This window comes from Symphalangus syndactylus, chromosome 14 (assembly GCF_028878055.3).
Source record: "Symphalangus syndactylus isolate Jambi chromosome 14, NHGRI_mSymSyn1-v2.1_pri, whole genome shotgun sequence".
In the NCBI taxonomy this organism is placed as follows: Eukaryota; Metazoa; Chordata; class Mammalia; order Primates; family Hylobatidae; genus Symphalangus; species Symphalangus syndactylus.
In genome coordinates, this window is record NC_072436.2 from 16,595,403 (window position 1) to 16,616,081 (window position 20,679).

The window sequence follows — 20,679 nt, forward strand, 5'->3', positions numbered from 1 at the left end:
GGCAGGAGGATCACCTGAGGCCAGGAATTTGAGACCAGCCTGAGCAAGATAGAGACACCTAGGCAGGCACGGTGGCTCATGCCTGTAATCCCAGCACTTTGGGAGGCTGACGTGGGCAGATCACTTGAGGTTGGGAGTTCGAAACCAGCCTGGTCAACATGATGAAATCCCGTCTCTACCAAAAATAGAAAAAATTAGCCAGATGTGGTGGTGTGCTCCTGTAATCCCAAGTACTCGGGAGGCTGAGGCAGGAGAATTGCTTGAACCCAGAAGGCAGAGGTTGCAGTGAGCTGAGATCGCACAATTGCACTGCAGCCTGGGTGACAGAGTGAGACTCCATCTCAAAAAAAAAAAAAAAAAAATGACACCCCATCTCTATACAAACTTAAAGATAAATTAGCTGGGTGTGGCGGCACGCACTTGTAGTCCTAGCTGCCCTGAAGGCTGAGGTGGGGGATCGCCTGAGCCCAGGAGTTCAAGGTTACAGTGGGCTATGATTGTGCCACTACACTCCAGCCTGGGTGACCCTGTCTCTAAAAAAAAATGCATTCGTTAAACCTAACCTACCAATCATCATAGCTTAGCCTAGCGTACTTTAAACATGCTCCAAACACTTAACTTCAGCCTATAGTTGGGCTCATCTAACACAAAGCCTATTTTATAATTAAGTGTTGAATAGCTCATGTAATTTACTGAGTACTGTACTGAGAGTGAAAAACAGAACGGTGGTATGGGTTCTTGAAGTACGATTTCTACTGAATGCACATTGCTTTCACATCATTGTAAAGTTGAAAAATTCTAAGTCGAGGCCAGGTGCAATGCCACCATACAGGTGGAAATATCTTTAAGTCAAAAATGTATTTATGGTGAGAATTGTATTTTGGTTAAACCAACTCCACAGTGCCGGGTGCGGTGGCTCACTCACTCCTGTAATCCCAACACTTTGGGAGGGGTAGGAGGATCACTTGAGCCCATGAGTTTGAGAATGGCCTGGGCAAGATGGCAAGACCCTGTCTCTACAAAAAAATTTAAAAATTAGCCAGGTGCGGTGGTGCACACCTGCAGTCCCAGCTACTCAGAAGGCTTAGGCAGGAGGATAGCTTAAGCTCAGGAATTCAAGGCTTCAGTGAGCTATCATAGTGCCACTGCAGGCCAGGCTGGTCAGCAAAGGGAGACCCCCATTTCTAAAACCAAACCAAACCAAACCAAACCAAACCAAACCAAACCAAACCCCCAACTCCATCCAGGTGGGGATTTAATCCCAAATCCACACAGGATCTTTGGGGGAAGGGTTTTTGGCTACCTACATTCTGCCAAAAAGATGCACTGTGGGTATTGGAGAGAGATGATCTAAACTCCGGGATGAAGAAATTGAGGCCCCCCATGGGTCAATCATACTTTTGCTTATTTTTGTTTCATTTGAGCTTTTCTGTAAGGAGCTGTGAGAGACAGACTGCATCCTGATGGCGAGCCTCTCCTGTGTTTCTTGCCCTGAGCCTTCTGGCCCTCTGGGTCTCACTCTAGCTGTGGCCAGTAGGCATCTTCCATTATCTCAGGACACCTGATTACAAAGCTGCTGTCCTCTTATTTCCCCGAGGAGCATCCTGTTTTGCAGTTCTGTATCTGACTTAGGAGTTGTAAAATACAGTCACTGTGATGACAGCAGTGTGGGAACCTCTAGCCCCCTGTGCTAATTCCCCCGGGCTGCCACAGCAATTACCATGAACTAGCCAGGCATGGTGGCTCAAGCCTGTAATCCCAGAACTTCTGGAGGCTGAGGCTGGTGGATCACCTGAGGTCAAGAGTTTGAGACCAGCCTGGCCAACATGGTGAAACCCCGTCTCTACTAAAAATACAAAAATTAGGCGGGTGTGGTGGTGGGCACTTGTAATCTCAGCTACTCGGGAGGCTGAGACAGGAGAATCGCTTGAACCTAGGAGGCAGAGGTTGTAGTGAACTGAGATCATGCCACTGCACCCCGGCCTGGGCAACAAAGCGAGACCCTGTCCAAAAAAAAAAAAAAAAAACCAAAAAACAAAAAACTCAAATTGTCATGAACTTAGTGGCTTAAAACAACAGAAATTTCATTCTCACCATTCTGGGGACCAGAAGTCTGAAATTAAGGTGTCAGCCAGGCTACTCTCCCTCTGAAGATTCAAGAGAAGGATCCTTCCTAGCCTCCTCCAGCTTCTGGGGACTCCAGATGTTTCTTGGCTTGTGGCCGCATCACTCCAGTCTCTGCCTCTGTGCTCTCGTGGACTCATCTCTGTGCCTCCCACATCTCTGTGTCTCCCTGTGTCTTCTCCTTTTCTGTCTCATAAGAACACTGGTCACTGAATTTAGGACCTCTCCTAAACTAGAATGATCTGATCTCAAGATCCACATTTTAATTACATCTGTGAAGACACTTATTCCAACCAAGGTCACTTTCCGAGGTTCCAGGTGAACATCTCTGTCTCTCCCTCTTTGATCTTTTAGGGGAGCAGGTGGGACACATTTCAACCCACCCTACCCCAGCCACCCTGTCCCGGTTATGTGACGTTGCTGTGGAACAAATAACATCCAGACATAGTGGCTTCAAACAGCAACAACCGTCTTATTACCTCCCGTGCTTTCTTTGGGCTAGGAGTCCAGGCAGGGCCTGGCTGGGCGTGATCTTAGCTCCCTGCAGCCTTCTCCCAGGCCTAAACGATCCTCCTGTCTCAGCCTCCTGAGTAGTGGGACTATAGGCATGCACCACCATGCCCAGCTAGTTTTGTTTGTTTTTTGTAGAGACCAGGTTCGAGCTCTGGGTCTTTCAGACAGGTGCAGTCAGGCAGTGCACGCTGCTGGGACAGCATGGGGCTGAGGTAGCAGGGGACAGGCAGGCATCTGTGTGTCCTGCTTCCTTCATGTGGCCTCAGGGCCTCTCCCTGTGGCTAGTTAGGACTTCCTCAGTGCGTGGCAGCCTTAGGGAAGTCCGACTGCTTCCAGGAGAGCAAGGCAGACAGCACGCATTCTTTGATCTGGCTTTCAGCATCACAGAGGGTCACTTCCGCTGTGGTCTGTCAGTTGAGGCAGCCCCCAAAGCCTGTCCTCCGCCTGTTTGCATTTCTTAGGCCTAGAGGAGCCGGTTCACCAGGTCTCAGCAGTAGAGCTCTCTCCAGCAGTAAATCTCCGTTTACAGCTGGATAAATGGCATCTCCCTTTACAGCTTCAGTAACTACCTGCCAAGTTATCCTAACTAAGGGCAGAGCCACAGCTGGATCCAGGAAGTTGACTCCAGGGCTCATGGCTACTGCCTGTCCTTCCTCCAGCCTGGGAAAGGGGGCCTGTCCGAGTCGAAAACTGCTCTCCACTGGGCGTGGTGGCTCACCCCTGTAATCCCAGCTCTTACGGAGGCAGAGGCAGGAGGATAACTTGAGCCCAGGAGTTCGAGGCCTGCCTGAGCAACATAGCCAGACCCCATTCTCTAAAATATAAAATAAGGTCAGGTGTGGTGGCTCATGCCAGAACTTTGGGTGGCTGACATGGGCAGATCACTTGAGGCTAGGAGTTCGAGACCAGCCTGGCTAACACGGTGCAACCTCATCTCTACTAAAAATATAAAAAATTAGCTCTGCACACCTGTAATCCCAGCTACTTGGGAGGCTGAGGCAGGAGAATCACTTGAATCTGGGAGGCAGAGGTTGCAGTGAGCCGAGATCGTGCCACTGCATTCCAGCCTAGGCAACAGAGTGAGACTTTGTCTCAAAATAAATAAATAGGCTGGGTGTGGTGGCTCTCGCCTGTAATCCCGGCACTCTGGGAGGCTGAGGTGGATGGATTACCTGAGGTCAGGGGTTTGTGACCAGCTTGGCCAACATAGTGAAACCCTGTCTCTACTAAAATTACAAAATAATTAGACGGGTGTGGTGGTACACCTGCCTGTAATCCCAGCTATTCAGGAGGCTGAGGCAGGAGAATTGCTTGAACCCTGGAGGTAGAGGTTGCAGTGAGCTGAGATTGTGCCACTGCACTCCAGCCTGGGTGACAGAGTGAGATTCCGTCTCAAAAAAAAAAAAAAAGAAAAGAAAAGAAAGAAAAATAAATACATAATAAATAAAAATAAAAAAAGAAAACTGCTCTCCAGATGGTTTGCAGACAACAGGGATGCAGTGAAAGGAGGCCTGCGGACCGGTAGCCAGACAACCTGGCTTCTAGCTCTGGCTCTGCCATTTCTATTTGTGTGGCCTTAATGTAGTTTCCTGCTCAATCACAAAACAGAGGATGCCTGCCCAGCTGCCTTTCATGGTTGTCATGGGTGAAATGTGATGAAATATATTAGAGTGCTGGGAACACTCATTACTGCTCTTCAAATAAAAGGTATTGTGTGCTGTTTTACTCCTCAGAGTGCTGCAAACATCCAACTGTTTTACAAATATTTGTGGGTTTTAATGTAAAGATTTCTATCAACCCCAGAAGGAGTGCCACCCAGCAACTCTACCCTGTCACCTGGGCTGGTCTCACCAGGGATACCACTAGGTCAAATCATTAATGAGGGGCTGTGGATTCTGGAGCTTGGGGGTCCTTGTGGCCCCCAAGTAGCCAGTGAATGAGGATGGGAAAGGGGACGGTTGTGTGAACACACTACCCCAAAACTTAGTGGCTTAACACAACAATTTATTTTTCTCTCTCATGGTTATGTGGGTTGATGGGGCTCAACTGGCCAGTTCTTCCTCAGGGATCTCTGGGTAGTTGCAAGCAGATAGCAGCTGGGGCTGTGGTCATCTGAAGGCTCAACTGGGCTGGATGTCCAAGGTGGTGACTCAGGGCTCCTCCACGTGGCCTCTCAGCAGTACAGCCTGGCTGCTGCTGCTTTTTCTTTTTTTTTTTTTTTGAGAAAGGGTCTTGATTTGTTGCCCAGGCTGGAATGCAGTAGCATAATTTCAGCTCACTGCAGCCTCCTTCCTAAGCAATCCTCGCATCTGAACTTCCCGAGTAGCTGGGACCACAAGTATGTACCACCACACCCAGCTAATTTTGTTTATTTTTTGTAGAGATGAGGTGTCACTGTTGCTCAGACTGGTCTCCAACTCCTGGACTCAAATGATGCTCCTGCCTTGGCCTCCCAAAATGCTAGGATTACAGGCATGAGCCATTGCACCCAGCCCTAGGCTTCTTAAATGTAAGCTCCTGGCTTCAAGAGCAGGTAGACATTGCCAGTTCTCTCCAGGCCTCCAGGTGCATCTGGCACAGAGTCACACGCTGATACCACCATATTCTCTTGGTCAAGACACCCCAGATTGAATGGGGTGGTGGAGAAAGCGACTCTACCCATCAATGGGGCAGTGACAGGGAGGGGAGGAAGTGATGCCCGCTACCACCCAGAATGAGGGCCAGTCCCACTCCTAAGCCTCCTGAGCTGCCCAGGTTAGAAGGTTTGTCACTGTGACAATGTAGGGGTCCTGGCTTTGGCTGGAGAGTGTGGGGAGCAGCAGGGACCTCTGAAAAGAAAAGCCGCTGAGCAACCTTAGCCCCTCCCTAGCTGTCCAGGTGCTGCTGGGTTGCCTGGTGCAATGGGGATTAGAGCCCTGGGCCACCAAGGCCAGGGCCAAGATACAGAGGACTGTCCCTGGCCACCATCCAGCCTGGCCTCCCTCCCATATCCTGACCACAGCCCTGACCAGGCAGTTGGGTGGCTACATGGGCGTGGCTTCTGATTGTCCACTGCACAGCTCTGCAGGCACAGGCACCAAAGCCAACCAAACAAGCCTTGCATTGAACTGGCTATCTCTTGGGTAAAGAACTGGCCACAGCTCCACCTGTTTGCATTTCTCAGGCCTAGAGGAGCCGGTGCCGGTGCCGTGCACAGCCAGCCTCGCCTCACCTGTGTGATTTCTGGCCTCGCCCCTCCTCCTGGCCCCCTGCAGTGGCTTCCCTTAAACTGGCACTGCTCCCCGGCTTCCCAAGCCATCCCCTGCCACGCCAGCTGATTTCTCTCTTTATTTGTCCCTTTCTCTGTCCATTCTCTCATTCTACAATCATCACTGGGGACCTCAGAGTGGCTGGGAACCAGGGACATTGGGAACCACCCTCCAAAGTTCACACATAAATGCTGGGGGCGGTGGCTCACGCCTGTAATCCCAGCACTTTGGGAGGCCGAGGCAGGCAGATCACCTGAGGTCAGGAGTTTGAGACCAGCCTGGCCAACATGGTGAAAACCTGTCTCCACTAAAAGTACAAAAATTAGCCAGATGTGGTGGCCTACACCTGTAATCCCAGCTCCTCAGGAGGCTGCACTCCAGCCTGGGTGGGTGATAGAGCAAGACTCTGTCTCAAAAAGAAAAAAAAAAACAAACCCAAAATTCACACATAAAGTATTCATTTCCTGTCACTGATGAAAGAAGTTCCTATAAACTGGGTGACTTCAGAGACAGAGACATTTATCCTCTCACAGTTCTCAGGCAAGATGTCCAAGATCAAGGTGTGGGCAGGGTGGGTTCCTTCTGGAGGTGCCTAGGAAGAACGTGTTCCATTCCTCTAGCTTTGGGGACTCCCAGCAATCCTTGGTGTTCCAATCTCTGCTCCATTGTCACAGGGCCTTCTCCTGTAAGTCTCACTATGTCCTTTTTTGGTTCCTATAGGGATATTCTCATTGAATTTTGGGCCCATCCTAATCTTGTATGATCTCATCTTAGCCTTACCTTCTTTTGTTTTTTTTTTTTTTTTTTTTGGAGACAGGGTTTCACTCTGTTGCCCAGACTGGAGTGCAGTGACACAGTCACAGCTCACTGCAGCCTCCACCTCCTGGGATCAAGCAATGCTCCTGCCTCAGAGCCTCCTGAGTAGCTGGGACTACAGGTGTGCACCACCACACTTGCCTAATTTTTGTATTTTTTGTGGAGACAAGGTTTTGCCATGTTGCTCAGGCTGGTCTCAAACTCCTAGGCTCGAGCTATCTGCCCACCTAGGCCTTCCGAAGTGCTAGGATTATAGGTGTGAGGCACTGCACCTAGCCCTTACCTTAATTCTATCTTTAAAGACCCTATTTCCAAATTGGTCACATTCTGAGATTCCAGGTAGACTATTAAATAGTGAGCGATGCTACCCACCCCTTATGCAGCCACTGGGATGCTCATCCCACAAACCCCCAAGGAGCCTTTCCACCAAGGGCCGTCAGCTTCCCAGGAAAGCCTGGCAGGTGTACAAGAGACAGGTCCCCAGCTGAGCCCATTGTGGCTCAGAGGCACTGCCCTCTTCCTCTGCAAAACATGAAGCCGTAGTTTTCCCAATAAAGCTTCTTACCTGCCTTTTGTCTGTGGAGGCTCCCAAGGCTCCTCACCCACTCCTGTCCTTTTCTTCGTGTGTATTGGCTTTCATATTTTCCTTTGTGTTTTTTTTTTTTTTCTCTCTTTTGAGATACAGTCTCGCTCTGTCGCCCAGGCTGGCGTGCAGTGGTGCGATCTCGGCTCACTGCAACCTCCGCCTCCCGGATTCAAGCAATTCTCCTGCCTCACCCTCCTGAATAGCTGGGACTACAGGTGTGCACCATTACTCCTGGCTAATTTTTGTATTTTTGGTAGAGATGGGGTTTCAGCATGTTGGCCAGGCTGTTCTCGAACTCCTGGCCTCAATCCGCCCACCTCAGCCTCCCAAAGTGCTGGGATTACAGGCGTGAGCCACGGCACCTGGCCCCATGTTTTCCTTTTGACTACAGCTAAATCTATGTTCCCTTGGGTAGGTTGTTCCTTCTCTGAGCCTCGGTTTCCTCACCTGTAAAATGGGGATAAAAAAAGCAAACTCAGGCAGAGTATAATTGGTCATGCCTATAATCCCAGCCCTTTTGGAGGTTGAGGCAGGCAGATGGCTTGAGCTCAGGAGTTTTAGACCAGCCTGGGCAACGTGGTAAAACCCCGGCTGTACAAAAAATAAAAAAATTAGCAAGGTTTTGTGGCACGTGCCTGTAGTCCCAGCTACTCAGGAGGCCGAGGCAGGAGAATTGCTTGAGCCTGGGAAGTTGAGGCTGCAGTGAGCAGGGATCATGTCACGGCACTCTAGCTGGGCGACAAAGAAAGACCCTGTCTCAAGAAAATAAATAAATAAAAATAAAAGAATAAAAAAATGAGCCGGGTGTGGTAGCACACACCTGTGGTCCCAGCTATTTGGGAGGATGGCTGATCCTAAAGGGTGCTCAGACCTGCCCTAGGAGGTGCCTGGCGAATTACAGCTGGGTCAGCAAACTACAGTCCACAAACCAAATCCAGCCTGCCACCTGTTTATATAAATAAAGTTTTATTGGAACGTGGCCATGCCCATTTGTTGCCTTATTGTCTGTCTGCTTTCATGCTGTACTGGCAGAGTTGAATAGTGATAGAGACCACGTGGTCAAGAATAAAGTTGAAAATGTTTGCTATTTGGCTCTTTACAGAAAAAGTTTGCTGAGCCATGAACTGGAGAGGAGGTGGGGCCTCAGGATGCTCTCTGCATGAGATGGTTTCTGTCTGGGCACCTGATGGAAGAGGGGAGAGTTTTGTGTTTCCAATCAGAGACAGTTCGTTGGATGGGGTATTCGTGTCTGTGTCCCAACCCCATGTGCTGGACTTGTTCAGGAGGGGAACAGCGTGGGGTTCTGAGTGGTGCTGACTCAGGACTGACTCATGCCCCTTCTCAGGGGCCACCCTGCTCACTGAGCAGCTGCAGCCCCCCTCAGGCTCGGAACAGCCGCTAGCGCAGGACACCTGGTGCCCCCTCCCCCGCAGGTCCAGGTAGTGGCAGGAGGACAGGACAGAACTTGTTTTCGGCCGGGCGCGGTGACTCACGCTTGTAATCCCAGCACTTTGGGAGGCCGAGGGGGGCGGATCACGAGGTCAGGAGATCGAGACCACGGTGAAACCCCGTCTCTACTAAAAATACAAAAAAAATTAGCCGGGCGTGGTGGCGGGCGCCTGTAGTCCCAGCTACTCGGAGAGGCTGAGGCAGGAGAATGGCGTGAACCCGGGAGGCGGAGCTTGCAGTGAGCCGAGACTGCGCCACTGCACTCCAGCCTGGGCGACAGAGCGAGACTCCGTCTCAAAAAAAAAAAAAAAAAGAACGTTTTCAGCACACAAGGAATCCCACCCCCACCATACCCAAAAATGTCTGCAGAGCCTGGGGGCAGGAGGTGAATTCCTGAGTGAGCCCCCAACGAGCTCATCTGTGAATGCGACCTGGTTGGTGGGGCTGGCTGGAGAGGCTGGGCTCCTTGCCTTCCCTGCCCTCTCTCCCCACTCCACAGAGAGGTCCTAGGGGTTCTGCCCTCCTGTCATTGGTCAGAGTGACAGTCAGGACTGCCCCATTAGGAACAGCAGTGGTCTCTTTCTTGGGTGCCTTTTCTTGCTCCCGGGGTTCCTGGGTTCTCCACGGGTGGCACCTTCAGCTATTTCCTCAGATGTGGGAGGGGCTCTGGGGAAGGGAAGGCCTGCCCTGGATGGATCCTAGCCACATGGGGAGATCAGAACATGCATTTCACCTGCGAGCGGCTTCCAAACAGCAATTAAGCACGTATAGAGGCACACGACCCCATTGCTCCTTGCTGCCCGATGAAGTTGCGCCAGTCCCTGGCTATGTCTTTGTGCCTGGAATACTTCTGGCCAGGCTGGCCACTGCACCTGCTGAGCCATTGGCATGCCCTGAGCCCCCAGCTGCACCAGGTCCTTGGGAGGATGAACTCTGCGCCCAGGTCCCTTACTCTGGTGGGCTGCTGCCCCAGCAATTGATTTTTTAATGTGTTTTGTGCTGACTCTATTCTGTTCAGCAGCAGCGCTCTCTCTGGCACCACAGTGCCTGCCTGCAGGCTGGACTCGCCAGATAGCCAGGGAGAAACACATGCCCCATGCCTGGGAGGCTCAGAGGGAGGAGGCAGGAGCCAGACCCACAATCAACAGGAAGCCATGGAGGGGACCTCAACCCAGGTCCCCATCCTAGCTGATTTCATCAACACCCTCAGGTTTCAAATATCTGTGGGCTCAGCCTGTCATGCTGTGAAACTGAAGTGAGCAACTCTGAACTAAGCAACCAACAACACAGGCTAAGAAGGGTAACTGGCAGCTTAGCAGGGCTGGAGACTTTTGAAGACCACAAAACACATTATTACGTAACATACATGTGAACATTTACAGACTTTTTTGTTTTTTTTTTTTTTTTTGGAGACAGGATCTTGCTCTGTTGCCCAGGCTGGAGGGCAGTGGTACAATGAAGGCTCACTGCAGTCTTGACCTCCTGAACTCAGGCAATCCTTCCACTTCAGCTTCCCAAGTAGCTGGGACTATAGGTGCGCACCACCATGCCCAGCTAATTTTTTTTTTTTTTTTTTTTTTTTGAGACAGAGTTTCGCTCAGTCACCCAGGCTGGAGTGCAGTGGCACGATCTCGGCTCACTGCAAGCTCCGCCTCCCAGGTTCACGCCATTCTCCTGCCTCAGCCTCCTGAGTAGCTGTGACTACAGGTGCCCGCCATCACGCCTGGCTAATTTGTTGTATTTTTAGTAGAGATGAGGTTTCACCGTGTTAACCAGGATGGTCTCGATCTCCTGACCTCATGATCCGCCCGCCTCGGCCTCCCAAAGTGCTGGGATTACAGGCTGAGCCAACGCGCCCAGCTGCCCAGCTAATTTTTAAAATTACTTACAGACATGGGGTTCCACTCTGTTGCCCAGGCTGGTCTCAGACTACTGGGCTCAAGGGATCCTCTCACCTCAGCCTCCCAAAGTGTTGGAATTACAGGTATTAGCCACGTGCTGGCCTATTTTTTATTATTTAAATTAGAGACGGGGTCCCTCTATATTGCCCAGGCTGGTATCAAACTCCTAGGCTCAAACAATCCTCCTGCCTTGGCCTCCCAAAAGTGCTGGGATTACAAGTGTGAGCCACCATGCCTGGCCTACAAACTTTTTCAATCACAAAAGGAATCCATATTTGTTAAAATATTTCGAAACAAGATCAGAATTAATTGAAGACAAAAGCAGAATAACCGCAGTTCTCTCCATTCGCTCCCATATCCTCTTCCCTAGAGAAGCCATTCTGAACAGTTTGGGCTGCCTCTTTCCAGATGTTTTCTAGAAAACTTGCTTGATCATTTGAGTCTTGCGACAATTCCATGAGATGAGCAGGTCAGATCGCATAGTTGCCAGTTTATAGGTGAGCTCAAGGGGCTTGAGGAAGTCATTCTTTGTCCCAGGTATAGCAGCAAGGCCAGCTTGGAGCCAGAAGGAGCTCCTACATCCCAGGCCTCACCCATTTCTCTTTCCCCTGGGACTGGCTGTCTTAATGAGTGGCTCATGACTTCTCTTCCCCAAGCAGATCATCTTGTTGCACAAACAGAAAACTCAGAGGCTTCGTTTCAGGTAGTAAACAAGACAGTGACCAGCTCTAGAGGCCTCTGCTCTCCAGGCCTCTCAGAGAGGCAGGGAGGGCCGGAGCAGGGGAGTCTTCCCAGGTCCAGGACTGGGGAGCTGGGAGTGGAAGGGCAAAGGACAGCTGGCTCTGCAGTCCCAGGAAGAAGGCCAGTAGGACTCTTTTAGTGATTCCCACTCACTTCAATCCTTCTCTTAGCTTTGGTGCTGAGTGGCAGCCTCGTCTGTTCTAGAAACCAGAGAATTGGAGGACAATGTGTTCAGATCTGACAATCCCAGAACAAGACAAGATGAACTCTCGCACCACCTTTAGAAGAAATTGTATGTGCAGTTTCAGTCAAGTTATTTGACTCGATGAAAAACATGTTTCAAAAGGTTAAGTAATATCTTCCAGGACGAGTCAGAAGTGTTCTTACCATTTTGCTGTCAAAAAAGTGAATATAACTTGGCCTTGCAAACTAGTGGAGAACAAAATGCACAGACCAACTCCACAGTGAGAAAAGAAAGTAAATCTGTACACTTCATATTCCTTAGGCAAAAGGCAATCTGTTCTCCCAAGAAGCAGGTGAATGGCTGTTTTTTTTGGTTTTCTATAAAAGCAGCATTTCTCCCTTCCTTGGAACCTACCCAAAGGTTCTACCTAGAACTCTGAGTGTCAAAATCCTACTTAGAACAAAGAGTAAAATGGGGTCATCATAAGCCTATGCCTTGTAAAAATAAGTTAAAAAGAAGGAAAGGTTGGCCGGGCATGGTGGCTCATGCCTGTAATCCCAGCACTTTCGGAGGCCGAGATGGGCGGATCATGAGGTCAGGAGATCGAGACCATCCTGGCTAACATAGTGAAACCCCATCTCTACTAAAAATACAAAAAATTAGCTGGGCGTGGTGACAGGCGCCTGTAGTCCCAGCTACTTGGGAGGCTGAGGCAGGAGAATGGCGTGAACCCAAGGGTGAAGCTTGCAGTGGGCCGAGATCGTACCACTGCACTCCAGCCTGGGTGACACAGCAAGACTCCATCTCAAAAAAAAAAAAAAAAAAAGAAGGAAAGGTTGTAGATATAGATAGATGATTCTAAAATGTCTACAGAAGGGCAAAAGAATTGGAAAAACCAAACCATTTTGATAAAGAAGGACAATAAAGCAACAGGACTTACAATCACACTACTCTGCTTGAAGACTTATGATAAAGTGGCAGTCATCAAGACAATGTGCTATTGGCAAATGGGTAGAGGCCAGCAGTCAAGGAGAGAGACTAGAGAACACAGAAATAGACCAAACACAAATAAGCCCAACTGATTTTTGACAAAGACGTCAATTCCATCAGTTTTGACAAAGACATAATTTAATGAAGGAGAACAATCTTTTCAACACATGGTTGCAATGATTGACATCCATATTTTAAAAAGTGGGGGGGGGACCTCAACCTAAATCTCACACCTTCCTCAAATGTTAACTTTTATTATTATTATTTTCAGACAGAGTCTTGCTCTGTTGCCCACGCTAGAGTGCAGTGGTGCCATCTCAGCTCACTGCAACCTCTGCCTCCCAGGTTCAACCAATTCTCCTGCCTCAGCCTCCCAAGTAGCTGGAATTACAGGCACCCACCACCGTGCCTGGCTAATTTTTGTATTTTTAGTAGAGACAGTGTTTCACCATGTTGGCCAGGCTGGTCTTGAATTCCTGACCTCAAGTGATCTGCCTGCGTTGGCCTCCCAAAGTGCTGGGATTAGAGGTGTGAGCCACCATGCCCAGCCAGTCTGTAGTATTTATAGGAGCACAAAATGGAGTAAGGCATTGAAATTCACCAAAATTAAAAATTTTTGCTGTGTGAAAGACACTGTTAAGAGAATGGAAAAACAATAGAATGAGAGAAGATGCAAATCACATATTCCACAAAGAAACTTGTGTCCATAATATATAAAGAACCTTTAAAATTCAACAGTAAGAAATAAATCCAACTTTAAAAGGCGCAAAAGATTTGAATAGACACTTTACCAAAGAGGAGATACAGATGGCAAATAAGCTCATGAAAGATATTTAACATGATTAGCCGTTAAGGAAATGCAAATTAAAGGCATAATGAGATACCACCACATGCCTAGTATAATGGATAAAATAAAAAAGACTGACAATGTCAAACACTGCCAAAGACGTAAAGCACCTAGAACCTTCAACGTTGTTGGTGGAAATGCAAAATGGTAAAGTCACTCTGGAAAACAGTTTGGCAATTTTTTATAGCGTGAAACATACACATATCGTGTATTAGTCTGCTCTCATGCTGCTAATAAAGACATACCCGAGACTGGGTAATTTATAAAGGAAAGAGGTCTAATTGACTCACTGTTCTGCATGGCTGGGGAGGCCTCAGGAAACTTACAATCATGGCAGAAGGGGAAACAAACACGTCCTTCTTCACAGGGCAGCAGCAAGGAGAAGTGCAGAGCGAAGGAGGGGAAAAGCCCCTTATAAAACAATCAGATCTCGTGAGAACACGCTCACTATCAGGAGAACAGCAGCGTGGGGGTAACCGCCTCCATGATTCAATTACCTCCCACCAGGTCCCTCCCATGACACATAGGGATTATGGGAACTACAATTCCAGATGAGATTTGGGTCGGGGGACACAGCCAAACCATATCATACCACACAACCAACAATTTCAGTTCTGTGTATTCCCAAGACCAGGATTTCTCAGCCTCAGTGCTATTGATATTTTGGGCCAGATCATTCCTCATTGTAGGGACCGTCCTATGTATTATAGGTTGTTTAGCAGCATCCCTGACCTCTGCCAACTAGATACCAGCAGCGCTTCACCTTGACAATCATAAATGTCAGAGTCATTGCCAAATGTCCCATGGGAGGCGAAATTGCCTCCAGTTGAGAATTACTGCCTAGAGAAATGAAAACTTTTGTTCACACAAAAACCTTTGCACAAATATCTATAGCAGCTCTATTCATAATCACCAAAAACTGGAAACAACCCAAATGTCCTTCAATGAATGAATGGATAAACAAACTATGGTATCCCCATAATCAAATGAAATGAACTATTGATATACACAACACCTGCGATGAACCTCAAAGGCATTATTCTAGAGAAAAGAGCCAGTCAAAAGGTTATATCATGTAAAATTCCATTTCTATGATATTCTCAAGAAGACAAAATTACAGGGACAGAGAACATGTTAGCCATTTCTAGGCAGAGGCTGGGGTAGGGAAAGAATGTGGCTCCCCGAAGGGGACTCTTGAGGAGGTTTCTTGGGGCGATGGAACTGTCTGTATCCTGATTGTGATGGTGATTATGCAAATCGAAACAACAACAACAACAAAAATCAACTTTACTATATGTTAATTTTATTTATTTATTTATATTTATATATTTTTATTTTCTGAGACAGTGTCTCACTCTGTCTGTCACCCAGGGCCCAGGCTGGAGTGCAGTGGTGTGATCTTGGCCCACGGCAACCTCCATCTTTCAGGTTAAAGTGATTCTCCTGCCTCAGCCTCCTGAGTAGCTGGGATTACAGGCACCCACCACCACATCTAGGATAATTTCTGTATTTTTTGTAGAGACAGGGTTTTACCATGTTGCCCAGGCTGGTCTCGAACTCCTGACCTCAAATGATCTGCCCTCTTTGGCCTCCCAAAGTGCTGGCATTACAGGTGTGAACCACTGTGCCCAGCCAGTTTTACTATATATTAATTTTTAAAAGTAAATAGAAATAAGGAAGGGGAGGTGAATTAAGAAAAAGGAAAAAAAAATCTTTTGTTTTTGAGACAGGGTCTCACTCTGTCCCCCAGGCTGGAGTGCAGTGGTGTGATCACGGCTCACTACTGCCTCTATCTCTTGGGGCTCAAGCAATTCTCCAACCTAGCCTCCCTAATAGCTGGGACTAGAGGCATGTGCCACCACATCTGGCTAATTTTGGGATTTTTTTGTAGAGACAGGATTTTATCATGTTGCCTAGGCTGGTCTCAAACTCCTGGGCTCAAGTGATCCTCTCCTCTTAGCTTCCCAAAGTGTTGGGATTACTGGTATAAGCCACTGCACCTGGCCTCACTCTCTGCTTCAAAGATAGCACATTTTTGCTGTGTCTTCACAGGGCAAAAGTGAACAAGTTCCCTCCAGCCTCTTTTTTTTTTTTTTTTTTTTGAGACAAAGTTTCATCTTGTTGTCCAGGCTGGAGTGCAATGGCGCGATCTCGGCTCACTGCAAACTCTGCCTCCCAAGTTCAAGTGATTCTCCCACCTCAGCCTCCTGAGTAGTTGGGATTACAAGCATGCACCACCATGCCCAGCTAATTTTGTATTTTTAGTAGAGATGGGGTTTCTCCATGTTGGTCAGGCTGGTCTTGAACTCCCAACCTCAGGTGATCTGCCCGCCACAGCCTCCCAAAGTGCTGGGATTACAGGCATGAGCCACCGCACCCTGCACTCCAGCCTCTTTTATAAGAGCACTAATCACCTCCCAAATGCCCCACCTCTTAATACCATCACATTGGAGAGTAAGTTTCAACATACGAATTTAGGTGGGGCACAAACAGACCACAGCACAGTCCAAAAAGTAACTCCCCTAAAAGTCACTCAGGTAGGATGTAGCTGAGCTAGAATCTGACGCCATTCTCTGACAGCTGGTGCCTGAGCCCATATGTACTGTGGTCTAGATCATGTTCTAGGTGGAAATAGGGATAGCAGTGACCCAAGACCCCAGGTCTTGTCTGCTATAGGGTGAGGTAGAAAAAAGCATGTGATGGGGAGCCTGAAAACCTGGGTGCAGCTGGGCCTGGTGGCTCATGCCTATAATTCCAGCACTTTGGGAGGCTGAGGCTGACGGATCACCTGAGGTCAGGAGTTCGAGACCAGCCTGGCCAACATGGTGAAACCCTGTCTCTACTAAAAATACAAAAATTAGCCGGATGTGGTGGTGCACACCTGTAGTCCCAGCTACTAGGGAGGCTGAGGCAGGAGGATTATTTGAACCCTGGCGGCGGAAGTTGCAGTGAGCTGAGATTGCGCCACTGCACTCCAGCCTGGGTGACAAAGGAAAACCCTGTCTCAAAAACAAAACAAAACAAGGCTGGGTGTGGTGGCTCATGCCTGGAATCCCAGCACTTTGGGAGGCTGAGGCAGGTGGGTCACCTGAGGTCAGGAGTTCGAGACCAGCCTGGCCAACATGGTGAAACCCCGTTTCTACTAAAACCACAAAAGTTAGCCAGATGTGGTGATCCTAGCTATTCGGGAGACTGTAATCCTAGCTATTCGGGAGACTGAGGCAGGAGAATCACTTGAATCCAGGAGGTGGAGGTTGCAGTTATCTGAGATTGTGCCACTGCACTCCAGCCTGGGCAACAAGAGCAAAACTCCATCTCAAAAAACAAAACAAAACAAAAACACCTAGATGTGAGTCTTGGCTCAGCCACTTGCTATGTGATTTCCACAAAGTCACTTCCCCTCTCTGAGCCTCCATTTCTTCATCTGAAAAGAAAGGACTGCCCTCTGGATTGAAAGCAGCAACAGAAATGAAACTGTTTGCAAAATATGAATGTAAAATGTAAAATGGAATGATCTCTTCCCTCCACCACCTCGTTCTGTCCTGGAACTTGCTTGCCTCTCAAGTACTGGTGTCATTTTATTCCATTACTGAGCTGGCGCTCACCATTTTTTTTTTTTTTTTTTTTTTTTTTTTTGAGACGAAGCCTTGCCCTGTTGCCAGACTGGAGTGCAGTGGCGCGATCTCGGCTCACTGCAACCTCCGCCTCCCAGGTTCAAGTGATTCTCCTGCCTCAGCCTCCCAAGTAGCTGGGACTACAGACAAGCGCCACCGTGCCCAGCTAATTTTTGTATTTTTAGTAGATACGGGGTTTCACCATGTTGGCCAGGATGGTCTCGATCTCTTGACCTCATGATCTGCTTGCCTCGGCCTCCCAAAGTGCTGGGATTACAAGCGTGAGCCACCATGCCTGGCCTCACCTTTTAAACTGTTTATTTTTTTAAAATAAGTAACATGTTTGCCTAGTTCAAAAAAATATTTTTGAATTTTTATTGTTTTTAGAGATGAGGGTCTCACTGTGTTGCCTAGGCTGGAATGCAGTGGCTATTCATAGACCCCATCATGGCTCACTGCAGCCTTGAACTCCAGGCCTCAAATGATTCTTCTGCCTCAGCCTTCCAAGTAGCTGGGACTACAGGCACTTGCCACCCGGCCCAGCTAACATATTTTAAAATGCTCAAGTTACAAAAAGGTATATGCTTGCCTCTGTATAGCCAATGAAACCAATTTGGGGTATCCATCCAGAGATATTCCTTAGCACACACATTAGACCAGCATAGACATTGCTTCTCTGTTACCCTCCTTCACCCAAATGGGAGTGTGCCATTTCGTCCATTCATCGAGAATTGAAACCAGCCAGCCCCACAGCCTGTTCTGCTCCTCGATTTCTTTTGTTTTGTTTTTCCTCTTTCCAATGTATCTAGGACACGGTTCCATATTCGTCTATCAATGGTTCCAATTATTTGTTCTGCCTACTGTGATCCATTGCATGGGAACACTGCAAGTGTGGAACCCGTCACCTATGTAGGAGCCTCCAATCCTTTGTCATTCTTGCAAACAATGCCGCCTGGGTCACCTCATAAATGTGCACGCATAGCTAGGTGTTCCGTTTGTACAAGTAGAATCGCTGGGTCAAAGAATTTGTGCATTTAGTAGGTAGATATTGCCAACTTGCCTTCCGAGGAGACTGTATCATTTTACAGCCTGCTAGCAAAGGGGGAGAGTGGCCTCCCCTTCTTGCCAAGCAAGTGTGTCCTGAAAGCCTGCATCTCTGCCAATCCGCTCCGTGGAAAATGGGGTCTGGGTATAGTTTTCATTTGCACTTGTCTCCTACTAAATGAGGTTGAGCGTCTTTTCAGCGTCCAGCCCTACAGCTGGCTCCAGATCCTCTCCGTACACAGCCTTAAGGCTGTGGCCTTGCCTGTGATTGGCTCTGCAAGATCCAGGACTAGATTTGTGTTTCTATCTTCTGGCTTCTCGCTGAGTCACTCCCAAGAAGGAAAGGGCAGCAGGCTCAGGTTATTTCTGCCCGGGCCATCTGAGCTGCCAGTCCTGGGAAGACCTTGGCCTCTTGCACTAACAGTGGGCGCCCGGCACCTGTGCATTGCACCTGTCAAACCCAGGCTTCCTGGTCCCCCTGGGAGGGATAGGGGCTGGCAGATAGGGATCAGGCCAGACACCTTTGTAAACTAGGCATGAAAGGACCCAGCTAGACTGGAAGAAGGAAGATTTGGAAGAAACCAATGAGCAAAGCCCTAAGCTCTAAGTGACAAAATGAGAGGAAGGCGGCTGAGTGGAGGGAAGAGATTTAAGTTATTGAGAGGACTTTGGGCAGGGAGAGTGGTGAGCCACCGCCAAGGGATGGTAAACTTGGGAACAGCTCTCACTGTAAGTCACGTAAGACGCACTGTGTAGCTTCCACCCTGGCTGCGCGGCTCATTGTCACTTCAGGGGTAGTGCTAAGAGCTGCCTAGGGTGGGAAGTAGAGACAGCCTCTTGCTTGTGCATGGAGAATTCAGGCCACGCATGCAACCAGCCAGAAGCCTGGAGAAGCCCCTCTCTCCACAGGGACCCTCTCTAAGCAGGGTCTGGGCATCTGCGGGGCAGCTCTGGTCAGGTGGTTGTAATTTAAGCTCGGGGCCACCCTGTACGTCTGGCTGAGTCTTGCTCACAGAAGGTCGAGAGAAGCCAGGAGAAGCCGGTGGCTGGATTCCTGGGCCCCTGGGGAGTCTGCAGCCTGTTATTTCCTGACTCAAACAAAAAGTAAATTTGCACTGGAAATTGCTGAGGCAGAGTCATCCTGGAGCTCCTTGAAGGATGTGGACTTGTAATTTTCTAACCTCCAGGGCCTCTGACCCCTGGGAGCTGGTCTTTTCCATCTATGAGCTTCATTGGAGATCCTGGGGCCTAGTCTAGGCTCAAACACCATCCACAGTCAAAGCTCCCCTGCCTGCTCTGCTGGGGCCGGCAATCCCGAGCTAGACTTCAGAAGTGGACAGGGAGAGAGGTTTGCTGTATCTGGGGCCCCATTTCAGTTCCATCCAGGTGTCCCATGCTGCTGTGTCAGAGGGAAGATGAGCCACCGCTGATCTTTACCCCAGCCCTGACCGGAGACCGACACTGTTGCGGCTCGTGGCATCCCGGGTGGCGGGCAGGCGGGGTGTGGCCACCTTCCCGAAGCCAGCTTCTCAGAGTCTCTCAACGCCACATTACCAAGCAGAGTTTTCAAGAACTGTAGCTAGGGATGCTCTCCTCCCCGCAGCTCTTCAGTCTCTCTGGGGGAAAAACACAAAAATTTGAGGTTGTCCCTGGGGCCACCACAAAATGCTTAATTGCTTTCTGAGAGAACTGTCACCTCTTTCTGCATTCCTCCACCTCTCCATTGCCCTTCTCCCCTTCCCCTCACCACTGGAGGCTCTTGCTGGGGTAGCGGGGGCTGAAGACATGGGCTCCCCGACTGTGTCCCAAGGGAACCCGGAGCATGTGCTGACTCGCAATCCGCTTCTCCAAATATATTGCTGCACCACCTTTGCTGAAAAAAAGAACCCTATGTTTTGGGGGAATAAATGTTCTTTTTGCTGTGAGCCAGGCACTCTTTGACAGCAGATGGATGATGGCCCAGGCCAGCTGAGTCAGCCAGACTTTGGAGCAAGCAGTGTGAACCAAGACAGGGATGGGAGCCAGCCGAGGAAAGTGAGGTACAGGGATATTTGAAGGTTTTCATCCTGGGAGTTTAGTCAGCACCTTGTACAACTTGATTAACACTGGGGGCCAAAGAGGGATGTGTATTATGAAGGGTAAGCTAAAAAGCAGCACAAATAGACTCCCAAATGTATAATAGCTCAAATACCTTAGGAATTTATTTCTTACTCACATAACAGACCAAGACGAGCGTTCCTGATTGGTCAGTGACTTTCCTCCACGTGGTGATTCAGGGACCCAGGCTCTATCTCAGGGCTCTCCCCTTCCCCAGGGTCTTGTTGGTACCTATATCCAGCTGGCAAAGAGGAGGGAAGTGATGGAGGAAGCACACTTGCTTCTGATGCCTTGGCTCAGAGGGGCTGCATTTTCTGCTCATATTCTACTGGTAGGAATTTGTCACGTGGACACACCCAGTTGCAAAGGCAGCTGGGAAATGTAGTCTCTGCTCTTAGTGACAATACTGTGCTATGAAAGGGGCGTGCAGATTTTGGTAGACAGCTAACTATCTCTGCCACATGTCCTAAATCAAGCTATTTAGGTCACAAGACCGGGAGAGACAGCAACTCATTTTGAGTTTTT

At 48.9% G+C, this 20,679-nt stretch overlaps 1 long non-coding RNA gene across 1 annotated transcript; it reads right to left on the minus strand.

The window, feature by feature from the left end:
* Positions 1–14,680: 14,680 nt before the first annotated feature.
* LOC129462739 (uncharacterized) lies at positions 14,681–20,445 on the minus strand. The gene is made up of 2 exons (XR_008650938.2): positions 20,273–20,445; positions 14,681–19,673 (listed from the first exon to the last, which is right to left on the minus strand). It is a non-coding gene; the product is annotated as an uncharacterized lncRNA (long non-coding RNA).
* Between the last annotated feature and the right edge of the window lie 234 nt (positions 20,446–20,679).